The sequence below is a fragment of the Salmo salar genome, chromosome ssa12 (assembly GCF_905237065.1).
Source record: "Salmo salar chromosome ssa12, Ssal_v3.1, whole genome shotgun sequence".
NCBI classification, from domain to species: Eukaryota; Metazoa; Chordata; class Actinopteri; order Salmoniformes; family Salmonidae; genus Salmo; species Salmo salar.
The window spans coordinates 98,353,854-98,364,599 of record NC_059453.1 but is presented as its reverse complement, the minus strand read 5'-3'; the positions used below and the strand labels follow the sequence as shown (position 1 = coordinate 98,364,599).

Here is a 10,746-nt window from a genome sequence, read left to right as displayed (position 1 = left end):
AGATTTACTGTTAGGGGGTCAGAGGTTAAATAGAACCTGAGGTTTACTGTTAGGGGGTCAGAGGTTATGATATGATTGATATCCTGACTGTTATTGTGTTAGTTTTGTATTATGAACTCTGTTACAACTCTGAGCCTGGCCTCAGACTGACTCCTGTTTCCCACCTGCTCTGTAACCTGCTGTGACCTTTTTACTTTACCTTTATATTTAACTAGGCAAGTCAGTTAAGATAAAATTCTTATTTTCAATGACAGCCTAGGAACAGTGGGTTAACTGGCTTGTTCAGGGGCAGAATGACAGATTTGTACCTTGTCAGCTCGGGGATTCAAACTTGCAACCTTTCGGTTACTAGTCCAACGCTCTAACCACTAGGCTACCCTGCCGCCCAGGGTCAATGGCTAGACAGGATGGAGTGGCTGGAGCAGCCAACTCAAATGCTGTAATAATGTAGTCTCCTAGGCCAGGCTGAATCATTGATGACAACATGGATAGACAGGACTGTCAGCGGTGTGACTACAGAAGATTCATACCAGACAGGACTGTCAAAAGGTAGAGCATTGGGGAATCAGACTGAGAGAGGGCAGACTAACAGATCACCTGAAGAGGGATACGTCATTGATATCATGTCATTAGTCCTTTTCTTGTTAGTAGCGGAAAGAGAAGTTGGTGATTTACTGCCTGGCCATTACTATGTGGTCTAGATCCCAGGCTAATTGTGTTGTTGTCTGGCCATTACCACGTGGTCTAGATCCCAGGCTAATTGTGTTGTTGTCTGGCCATTACCACGTGGTCTAGATCCCAGGCTAATTGTGTTGTTGTCTGGCCATTACCACGTGGTCTAGATCCCAGGCTAATTGTGTTGTTGTCTGGCCATTACCACGTGGTCTAGATCCCAGGCTAATTGTGTTGTTGTCTGGGCATTACCACGTGGTCTAGATCCCAGGCTAATTGTGTTGGGGACGGTGCTTAGGAGGGAACATCAGACATTGTCAACCACATGTGTGACAATTTCCCACGGGGGGCCAGCACAGAAAAAAATGTATGAAATTGTATGAAATGTATGCGTTCACTACTGTAAGTCGCTCTGGATAAGAGCGTCTGCTAAATGACTAAAATGTAAAATGTAAAAAAAATGACGTGCTCTATCCTAATCCGCCGTAAATCGCGCTAGCTCATTAGCATAAAGAAATATATATAATTTAGTCAAAAATATTAGCATGACCAGTTGTTGGATTAAAACAGAACAGAACAACACGTTTTCTAGCCAACTCAATTCATTTAAATGTCAAAATCATAGTTTTAAAAGGAACTCCCATAGATTTTTAGCAACATCAAATCTTATTAAAATATATTCATATACACCTTTTGGAAAGAATATGATGCATTTTCTTTCCATTTTGTGACAATCTCTTGGACTGTGACAGAGGTGTGACTACAGAACATAAATATGTGTTCATGTTTTCATACATTCGTAGAGTCACGTATTTCTGAAAAGTCTATAGTAATTTGAATGTTAAAATTCTGTAGTAATTTGAATGGTAAAATTCTCTGGTAATATGAATGGTAAAATTCCTTCTAGGCAGAGTTGCAAAGAAAAAGCCATATCTCAGACTGGCCAATAAAAAGAAGAGATTAAGATGGGCAAAAGAACACAGACACTGGACAGAGGAACTCTGCCTAGAAGGCCAGCATCCCGGAGTCGCCTCTTCACTGTTGACGTTGAGACTGGTGTTTTGCAGGTACTATTTAATGAAGCTTCCTGTTGAAGACTTGTGATGCGTCTGTTTCTCAAACTAGACACACTAATGTACTTGTCCTCTTGCTCAGTTGTGCACTGGGGCCTCCCACTCCTCTTTCTATTCTGGTTTGAGCCAGTTTGCGCTGTTCTGTGAAGGGAGTAGTACACAGCGTTGTACGAGATCTTCATTTCTCAGGACAAGAATAGACTGATGAGTTTCAGAAGAAAATCTTTGTTTCTTGCCATTTGAGCCTGTAATCGAACCCACAAATGCTGATGCTCCAGATACTCAACTAGTCTAAAGAAGGCCAGTTTTATTGCTTCTTTAATCAGGACAACAGTTTTCAGCTGTGCTAACATAATTGCAAAATGGTTTACTAATAATGTATTAGCCTTTTAAAATGATAAACTTGGATTAGCTAACACAACGTGCCATTGGAACACAGGAGTGATGGTTGCTGATAATGGGCCTCTGTACGCCTATGTAGATATTCCATTAAAAATCAGCCGTTTCCAGCTACAATAGTCATTTACAACATAAAAAAATGTCTACACTGTATTTCTGATCAATTTGATGTTATTTTAATGGACACATTTTTTTTGTTTTTCTTAAAAAAATAAGGACATTTCGAAATGACCCCAAACGTTTGTACGGTAGTGTATATGGACGAGCGATGTCAGAACGGAATGTATTAAGATACAGTAGAATAGGGTAGAATACAGTATATACATATGAGATGAGTAATACATAGACAGATACAGTAGAATAGTATAGAATACAGTATATACATATGAGATGAGTAATACATAGACAGATAGAGTAGAATAGTATAGAATACAGTATATACATATGAGATGAGTAATACATAGACTAAGATACAGTAGAATAGGATATAATACAGTATATACATATGAGATGAGTAATACATAGACTAAGATACAGTAGAATAGGATAGAATACAGAATATACATATGAGATGAGTAATACATAGACTAAGATACAGTAGAATAGGATAGAATACAGAATATACATATGAGATGAGTAATACATAGACTAAGATACAGTAGAATAGGATAGAATACAGAATATACATATGAGATGAGTAATACATAGACTAAGATACAGTAGAATAGGATAGAATACAGAATATACATATGAGATGAGGAATGCCAGATATGTAAACATTATTAAAGTGACTAGTGTTCCATTCCTTAAAGTGACCAGTGATTTCTAGTCTATGCCTATAGGCAGCAGCCTCTAATTTGCTAGTGATGGCTGTTTAACATTCCGATGGCCTTGAGATTGAAGCTGTCTCTCGGTCCCAACTTTGATGCACCTGTACTGACCTCTCCTTCTGGATGATAGTGGGGTGAACAGGCAGTGGCTCGGCTGGTTGTTGTCCTAGATGATCTTTTTGGCTTTCCTGTGACATCGGGTGCTGTAGGTGTGCTGGAGGGCGGGTAGTGTGCAAAGCTGTCATCAAGGCAAAGGGGTGGCTACTTTGAAGAATCTCAAATATAAAATATATTTTGATTTGTTTAGCACTTTTTTTTTGGTTAGTACATGATTCCATATGTGTTATTTCATAGTTTTGATGTCTTCACTATTATTCTACAATGTAGAAAACAGTAAAAAAAAATAAAGAAAAACCCTTGAATGAGTCGGTGTGTCCAAACTTTTGACTGGTACTGTATATACCATTAAGTTGTCAGACAGCACCAATGGTGTGATATGGACCGTTACCCTTCACACCATTCTCCCCACGACAAGCCAGAGTAGAAAGACACATTTTAAAAATGAGGTGAACCCAAGCCTTATTGAAACGTTAATTTTCTCTCTTTATATAATACTGCGTCCTTAGGCTGGCTGCACGCCCGTGTCTCTAACCGTCAACAGGATCCTACATGCTTGTTTGAACATTTTCAAATAAAGATGTACAAGAACAGACTTGGATGTCCATATTAGGAGGCACACAGTCATTGTAGAGTCTACCCACGCACAAACACTCATTCTAGAACCTTCCTTCTAGAACCTTCATTCTAGAACCTTCATTTAACCAGGCAAGTCAGTTAAGAACAAATTCTTATTTACAATGACGGCCTATCCCGTCACTCGTAGCTCCACCCGGCCATATATATATATATAAATACCCCATACAGTATGTACACCGTTTTAAAACATGATATGGGATTGCACTATAAAATCGGGGACTTATTTCCATTGTGGTCCTTATTGTTTTGCATAGATACAGTACATATACAGTAACATACTGTAGATCCAGAAACATTACAGAGATACAGACATAAAACGACAATTATACTGTTCACGCGTTAGCAAGCTTTTGAAATGATTTTTAGACGGCTAAGGCAACTAATACGAATAATTATTATTTTTGAGACAGACAGAGGATCATGGAGGCTGATAGATAGTTTCAACACTATGCAGAGGACTGTGTCATCTTTGACAGCGCCTTCTCAGTGATAGACAGTACTGCTGATGATAGAACCAGGAGCCTCATCTTCACATTACAATCACAGTGTTTTGATGTATCCTCTCTGAGTCCTCCACGCACACACACAGTGAGGCTCTGCAGAAGTAGAGCTCAATCCGAAAGAGGTACAGTGACAGCATTGGAGAGGACAGTATGTGCTGCTGTCTCTTGTCCTTGTCATAGCTAGCTACATAACAGCTACGCTGTTATTTAAACCCAGATACCAACATAACAGTTCTCACACGCTGAGTGGCCCTGTGTTGACCAACACGATACAAAATTACATTTTCTACTGTTTGAGTACTTGCCCTTCACATTGAAAACTAACCTCTGTACTGTAAAATTAAGGTAAGCAACCTACCGGCACCTTTTTCACTATACTACAAATCTCCACTGCAAATCTCCACTGCAAATCTCCACTGCAAATCTCCACTGCAAATCTCCACTGCAAATCTCCACTACAAATCTCCACTTCAATTCTCCAAATTTAAAGCATTGAACCACAAGAAATGGTAGGATGCTGCAGTATTGAGGTCAAGAGCCAGTAGCCACCAAACCAATACACTTGTAAGATGCTACAGTAATAACAGCGTTTCTTTACAAAACAATAAATATAAATTTTTCACAAATGTTGGTAAATTTAGCTTTTAATTGTTTATAGGAAATTATGAAAGAGAGGAGTTTTGTTCTTCTAATCATAGCATGGGGTTTTTCAATGACAGACATAGTTTAAAATATATCACTTGATGGGTTTAATTTCAGGAGAGACAAATAATCAGACGATGTGGTGAATGTAAATGTGAAACACTCCTTACTACTGTAACGACCGACCAGATACCATCTTAGTAATGTATTTATATTACACACAGAATACTGGTCACAACTCATTTAAATGTCCCACACATTCATTTTATTTCCAAGTTAAAAATATCCCTTGAATGACCAAAACATAACCCATTATATTGTTTTACTCTATTAAAAATACTCAGAATTAAAAAAAAATATATATACCTTTTTTCTTTCTTTCTAATCTCTATCAGGAAGCCTGAGAGGGCGGTCTGAGTGGGCGGTGAGCTTATATTCATGAGCTCGTCTTGACTGACAGCTCTTTGAAACGCCCCTTGTGCTTGTTGCCACATGTCATTGATGACCAGGTAAAACAATAGGCCACATGTCAATCCGTCCCTAAATAATATACCTCACCCCATTTTTATCTCTGCTAAATGTGTTTATTACGTCAACAGAGCTGATCGTGGACTGTTAGATATCAAACAAACAGCAGCAATAGACAAATGCATTTCTACTGTTGTGTCACTACTTACAGAATACAGTTCACTGATACACTTCTTCACATGAATTAGTAAAGCCTGGGACATCTTAGAAGCTTAGACATAAGGGAATGTACATGAAAACAAGAGAACTGTCACGTCCTGACCATAGAAGCCTTTATTTTCTATGGTAGAGTAGGTCAGGGCGTGACGGGGTTTTGTCAAGTTTAAATTTTCTATGCTGTTATGTTCTAGTTTCTGTTTTTCTATGTTTTTTTTGGGTGGGGGGGGGATGATCTCCAATTAGAGGCAGCTGGTCATCGTTGTCTCTAATTGGGGATCATATTTAAGTTGTTGTTTTTCCCACCTGGGTTTGTGGGAGATTATTTTGAGGTAGTGTATGTTTTCATCTCTTCGTCACGGTTTGTTATTTTGTTTAGCAGTTTATTTGTGTCTTGCATAGTTTCACAGTTATAATAAAATGTGGAACGATACACACACTGCGCCTTGGTCTCCTTCATCATACGACAGCCGTGACAGAATCTCCCACCACCAAAGGACCAAGCAGCGTGACCAGGAGTGGGGAACAGACTTGGGAGGAAATCCAGGCAGGACAGGATCGCCTTCCATGGCGGGAGACGCAAGCTGTGAAGGAAGGACAGCGACGACGACAGGGTTCGCGGCCACGACACAAGCCCAAGAAGCAACCTCAAAATATTTTTTTTGTGGGGGCACACGGGTTGGTCGGTGAAGCCGAGGGGTGAGTTTGAGAGCGAAGAAGAATATTGGGAGAGACTGAGCGAGGAGTATTGTGAGATAGTTGAGGGGGGTGATGAGAGAGAGCTGTTGGTTTGGCGTAGTATGTACAGCATTTTCCCTGAGGAGCGTGTTAGCCATCAGCTTCCCGTACTCGTCCTGAGAAGTGTGTTAAAGTTCCTGTACAATTGAGGCCGGCTATACACACCAGGTCTCCAGTGCGCCTTCACAGCCCAGTACGTCCTGTGTCACCTCCTCGCACTCTCCCTGAGGTGCGTGTTTCTAGTCCGGTGACACCTGTCCCGGCTCCACGCACTAGGCCTCCAGTGAGTCTCTCCAGTCCGGTGTGTCTTGTTCCTGCTCCGCGCACTCGCCCTGAGGTGCGTGTTACCAGTCTGGCGCCACCTGTGCCAGCCCCACGTATCAGGCCTCCAGTGCGCATTCCCGGTCCGGAGCTTCCGGCGACAGTTCCCCGGTCCGGAGCTTCCGGCGACAGATCCGCGGTCCGGAGCTTCAGACATTTAATTAATAATTTACAAGCGGCCAGAATAGCCAGAAATAATGGTGAGACATAGTTCAGACATAGTTCAAACAATTTGTAAAACTCATCTCCCGTCCAAATGCTTGAAAAGAAACAGCACAAAGTAACAAAATGTGATATTATATCACGTAAAAGTGAATTACTTAGGCTTTAGGGACTGTAACCAACTGCAGAGATTGATGGGGATGGAAGTGGGATAGGAGGGGGACCCATGTACCCCACTTCAATCAAACAGGCTTCAGTCACCCACTTGGCTTCAGTCACCCCTAGATTGAAGAGGGAGACATATCCAGCTATGGCCTCCTCCTTGTCAGGCCTCTCTCACTGGACGGACAGGGGTCCTGGGATGGACAGATCGGGCCTCTCTCACTGGACGGACAGGGGTCCTGGGATGAACAGATCAGGCCTCTCTCACTGGACGGACAGGGGTCCTGGGATGGACAGATCAGGCCTCTCTCACTGGACGGACAGGGGTCCTGGGACGGACAGGGGTCCTGGGATGAACAAATCAGGCCTCTCTCACTGGACGGACAAGGGTCCTGGGATGGACAGATCAGGCCCCTCTCACTGGGTAGACAGGGGTCCTGGGATGAACAGATCAGGCCTCTCTCACTGGACGGACAGGGGTCCTGGGATGGACAGATCAGGCCTCTCTCACTGGGCAGACAGGGGTCCTGGGATGGACAGATCAGGCCTCTCTCACTGGACGGACAGGGGTCCTGGGATGAACAGATCAGGCCTCTCTCACTGGACGGACAGGGGTCCTGGGATGGACAGATCAGGCCTCTCTCACTGGACGGACAGGGGTCCTGGGATGAACAGATCAGGCCTCTCTCACTGGACGGACAGGGGTCCTGGGATGGACAGATCAGGCCTCTCTCACTGGACGGACAGGGGTCCTGGGACGGACAGGGGTCCTGGGATGAACAAATCAGGCCTCTCTCACTGGACGGACAAGGGTCCTGGGATGGACAGATCAGGCCTCTCTCACTGGGTAGACAGGGGTCCTGGGATGAACAGATCAGGCCTCTCTCACTGGACGGACAGGGGTCCTGGGATGGACAGATCAGGCCTCTCTCACTGGGCAGACAGGGGTCCTGGGATGGACAGATCAGGCCTCTCTCACTGGGCAGACAGGGGTCCTGGGATGGACAGATCAGGCCTCTCTCACTGGACGGACAGGGGTCCTGGGATGGACAGATCAGGCCTCTCTCACTGGACGGACAGGGGTCCTGGGATGAACAGATCAGGCCTCTCTCACTGGACAGACAGGGGTCCTGGGATGGACAGATCAGGCCTCTCTCACTGGACGGACAGGGGTCCTGGGATGAACAGATAGCACAGCTGCCCCACATACGTCGCTGGATCAAGGGTGACCTCGTTGAAGAGGAGATCCAGGAGCCTGTCTACATAGCCTGTAATGTTTTTGAATAATAAATTCCCCCCTTCTTTTGTCTGTCTTCAGACTTCACAGTAAATCCCCCTCTTCTTTTGTCTGTCTTCAGACTTCACTGTATATCCATCCTTCTTTGGCTTGGGAAGCTGATTTTGAATCATTCCTGCTGCGGTGGTTGTCTGGGAAGCTGATTTTGAATCATTCCTGCTGTGGTGGTTGTCTGGGAAGCTGATTTTGAATCATTCCTGCTGTGGTGGTTGTCTGGGAAGCTGATTTTGAATCATTCCTGCTGCGGTGGTTGTCTGGGAAGCTGATTTTGAATCATTCCTGCTGCGGTGGTTGTCTGGGAAGCTGATTTTGAATCATTCCTACTGCGGTGGTTGTCTGGGAAGCTGTACGGACAGACTATTTTATTAATGTATTTTTATTTAACCTTTATTTAACTAGGCAATTAGATTTAATTTGCAAGTCAGTTAAGAACAACATCCTGTTTACAATGACGGCCTACACCGGCCAAACCCAGACGACGCTGGGCCAACTGTGCGCCGCCGTATGGGACTCCCAATCACGGCCGGTTGTGATACAGCCTGGAATCGAACCAGGGTCTGTAATGACGTATCTAGCACTGAGATGCAGTGCCTTAGACCGCTGCGCCACTGGTTGATGATAGTGGAAAGACATTCCTGCTGTGGTGGTTGTCTGGGAAGCTGTGCAGACAGAGTAGCTGTCTATCATTACTGATTGATGATAGTGGACAGGGACATAGTGCTTTTACACTACGGCATCCAGTTTCAATACTACAGCATCCAGTCTCAACACTACGACATCCAGCCTCAACACTGCGACATCCAGTCTCAACACTGTCACATCCAGTCTCAACACTGTGACATCCAGTCTCAACACTTCGACATCCAGTCTCAACACTACGACATCCAGTCTCAACACTACGACATCCAGTCTCAACACTGCGACATCCAGTCTCAACACTACGGCATCCAGTCTCAACACAACGACATCCAGTCTCAACACTGTGACATCCAGTCTCAACACTGCGACATCCAGTCTCAACACTGCGACATCCAGTCTCAACACTGCGACATCCAGTCTCAACACTTCGACATCCAGTCTCAACACTACGACATCCAGTCTCAACACTACGACATCCAGTCTCAACACTACGACATCCAGTCTCAACACTACGACATCCAGTCTCAACACTGTCACATCCAGTCTCAACACTACGACATCCAGTCTCAACACAACGACATCGAGTCTCAACACTACGACATCCAGTCTCAACACTACGACATCCAGTCTCAACACTACGGCATCCAGTCTCAACACTACGGCATCCCGTCTCAACACTGTCACATCCAGTCTCAACACTACGACATCCAGTCTCAACACTACGACATCCAGTCTCAACACTGTCACATCCAGTCTCAACACTACGGCATCCAGTCTCAACACTACGACATCGAGTCTCAACACTACGACATCCAGTCTCAACACTACGACATCCAGTCCCAACACTACGACATCCAGTCTCAACACTACGACATCCAGTCTCAACACTACGACATCCAGTCTCAACACTACGACATCGAGTCTCAACACTGTCACATCGAGTCTCAACACTGTCACATCCAGTCTCAACACTACGACATCCAGTCTCAACACTACGACATCCAGTCTCAACACTACGGCATCCCGTCTCAACACTACGGCATCCCGTCTCAACACTACGGCATCCCGTCTCAACACTGTCACATCCAGTCTCAACACTACGACATCCAGTCTCAACACTACGACATCCAGTCTCAACACTACGACATCCAGTCTCAACACTACGACATCCAGTCTCAACACTACGACATCCAGTCTCAACACTACGACATCCAGTCTCAACACTACGACATCCAGTCTCAACACTACGACATCCAGTCTCAACACTACGACATCCGCCATATCTCTGAGGTGTTTTTGTTCTTCTAATATTAGTTTGAATACATAGACCTTTGTTCATTACATGATCAATGCTTTTTCCAATAAGCTTGAATCTGATATGGGCAATGAAAGGGGTTCTTCAGCAAACATCCACTACATTGTTGTTAGCGTTAGCTAGCCATTTTGGAGGAGAACTGCAATCTGGTAGCTAGCTAACGTTAGCACTTGCTACAAAGGTTAACAAGACAAATTGAAATAAATTGCGGTAACTCCACACAAAAAGAAACTCTAAAACCAAGAAAACAATATAAAATCTAATTCCTCCGTCTCTTGTAGTTTGAAGAAACTAATTTGAATTAAATAATATCCTAAAAATGCTCAACTATCACAATCTCTATCCAATATGTCACCAACTCACCAAGCTTCTCAACACATCAACCCACATTCATCACTCTAGGTTCATTCTCTGATCCTAATCCTATGATTGGATGGACAACATGTCAGTTCATAATGCAAAAGCTTTGATTGGTTGGAGGACGTCCTCCGGAAGTGGTCACAATTACCATGTAGGCCTATGGAAGGGGCTGAGGTCTACGAGTCTCCTAGGT

The 10,746-nt window shown here is 44.0% G+C and overlaps 1 protein-coding gene across 14 annotated transcripts in view; it reads left to right on the top strand.

Annotated features, from left to right (window-relative positions):
* LOC106566233 (plasma membrane calcium-transporting ATPase 2) overlaps positions 1-10,746 on the top strand; it is a 222,253-nt gene that overhangs the window by 166,292 nt on the left and 45,215 nt on the right. The gene's annotated exons all lie outside the window — the stretch shown is intronic.